General features: G+C 44.3%; 1 pseudogene across 1 annotated transcript; it reads right to left on the bottom strand.

Moving 5' to 3' along the window:
• Nucleotides 1-948: 948 nt before the first annotated feature.
• On the bottom strand, nt 949-2,303 carry LOC309821653 (bleomycin hydrolase-like; annotated as a pseudogene). Its single transcript has one exon. The product of its transcript is annotated as a bleomycin hydrolase-like (transcript).
• Between the last annotated feature and the right edge of the window lie 246 nt (nt 2,304-2,549).

Raw genomic sequence — 2,549 nt, 5'->3', positions numbered from 1 at the left:
ACTTAGTTTGAGGCTTGAACCATTAGATAGATAACTCTAATGAATTAATAAAATAAAACAACTGTGGGCAGACTACGACAGTTGAGAAAGTCAAAAGTTCTGCTTTGGACATATTAACATTGAGGTTCTGTTTCTTTGTTTTAGCAAAGTGTTTTATTCAAGAGCTTCTCAGCACCATTTAGTTGTCAGAAAGAACGGATATCCCCTTTTCGTGCCCACCCAACTCCCAATCCCAGAGGCAGAAGTTAAACCACTTGGCAAGAGCTCCTGCTAATGATTATAATTCAGATCATGATAAGGTTTGGGTTGTTCTCTCACCTACTTTCTCCAACCCTCTACTTAACCCGTGACTCAAGTAGAGCTGTGTTCCCCCGCAGTTCAGAACAATAGGAAGGAATCATGTCAGTCAGTTTTGATCAACCTCACATTCCTGGCCTATTAGAGGCACATAAAATTACCTTGAAAAAACTGAATTCAGTGACTGCCACCTAGGAGGGACAGTGTTACTGTCAGGCAGTTTTGAGAGCTCAAATATTAGGGTACCCTCCCCCTACTCTAGTCTCGGAACAAGGAACACTAGGTCTGTTTTCTCTCCACACACCTCAATTGCTCATCCTCTCCTGCCTTATAAAACAGACACTGAACCGAACTGGTGTGACAGACTTAAGACAAACAGTTACATCTGATTAAGATGCTAAGAGACCCTGAGCTGTTGGAGATGAGGAGAGTCGATAGTATGAGCTGATCTTTCCTTCTTTTTTCTTTAGAGAGTATTTTGTTTCAGCATAAAGCACACTTTCCCAAAGAGATTCCTGGAGGAGAAATCCAAGAGTCTGACTGTGTCTGGTGGGAACACACAGTCACCTGTGTAACTCTGGCTTCAGTCCCTGGATCTGTCTTTTGCAACTACTTCAGGTCCCATGGGAGGAGGAAAAGCTGGAGGCAATATCACTCGGCCAAAGCCCCCATGGGGTCCCAGGCTGGCAGGACAATGGGTTCCTGCTCTAGTACAGCTAGCACCTCTTCAGGGACATGCTTCCTGTCCAACACCACTTCGTAGACATATTCAGAGAACCACTCATCTGTCATGCACAGATAACCTTTGTGGCCATGGTCTTCACCCCACAAATTTTCCACTCTCCATTTCACAAAAGCACCCTCCTAATCATCCTTTTCTGAGACAGCAGTGAATGTCATGGCGTGGGTCATAAGTGACTCACCAAAAGTCAGCCTCTCAGCTTTATTCATGTTCTTCATGGAGACACCAAACACTAACTCAAGGTCATAGACATTCATGTCACTGAGGCCCAACTTGCCACTGAAGTGTTTTCCAACATCACAGCCAAACCATACAGCCTCTCCATCTTTGATGGAGGCCGCAACCATCTTCTGCAATAAGTCAATGGGCTGGTTGTTATATAGAGTTTTTCTCCCTCCAACCATATTGCTTAAGTAGTCCACTGTGTAAAGTTTATTGTACTTGTGCTGGGGCCGAGGGTCATTCACTAAACATATTGAAGAGTGGCTTGACATGTTCCCTGTAAAACTTCAAGGGTGTTATGGGGCCAATCTTTTGATAGTTTTTATCTTTGTCTTGATACTCCCAGGCGAACGTCTCTGGTGGATTACCCAAATAGATGCACACCACTCTGCACATCTCCTCCATTGTGGTATCCTATGTGGCTGAGATTTCTCCTTTGGTTGTGCTGTTGTATACCAGGTTCCATAGTCGTATACAGAATTCTCTCATCTTGTGATTCAGAGTATCATTCATCCTTCTGGTTGCCTCTGTTGTATAAGATTCAGGGAAGCACTTAGCAATAATACCATATTTTTCAACAATATTGACAAGCATATCCCATTATCCTCCATTATTTGCAGGATTCATAAGCAAATACTGCACCAGCCTACCATCCTCAGGCTCCTTTTACTGCGCTGTGTCCACAAAAGCATTTAAGAAGAAATAACAGCATTCAACCTTGTCCCAGAAAAAGAGGTAAGACTGACTAAATTCAAATTCTTCAATATTTAATTTTCTCATGAATGGAAGTCTCATAACATTCAGACAAGGAAAGATCCAGCATCGCCCTGAGCTCTTCTGGTTGGTGACGGGCTTGCCTTCCAGATGCACAGCCTGTTGGAACACGTGCTAAACACCCTGGACCGTGGCCCTCTTCAGACAGACGTCCAGCAGGTCGTGGGTGGTGCCGGCATGCTGGGGCCAGTACGAACTGAGGATCGGAATTCAGTTTCTGAAGCAGAGCAGCTACCTTCCCTGAATTCAGTCCTGCCACGTTGTTCATGGTGCCCATGCTGCCCGGCAGGGGAATGGTAGTTTCGAGGTCCTCAGGCAAGCGCCAGGACTGCACAGCGGTTCGCTGCCTAAGCTGCCCGACCTGCCTCTCCCACTGAGATATCTTTAATGTATTCAAAATTTAATACATTTTTCAATTAACCCATTCATTTAAAAATATCTCTTTAAAAGGAGAAAAGCACTACAGAACCTGCAGATATCAGAGGATACTAGGAAAATACTACATAAACTCTAG

This window comes from Grampus griseus, assembly GCF_964374135.1.
Source record: "Grampus griseus genome assembly, chromosome: 4".
NCBI lineage: Eukaryota > Metazoa > Chordata > Mammalia > Artiodactyla > Delphinidae > Grampus > Grampus griseus.
Note: the sequence above shows the minus strand (reverse complement) of the source record. Positions and strands in the feature narration are given on the sequence as shown.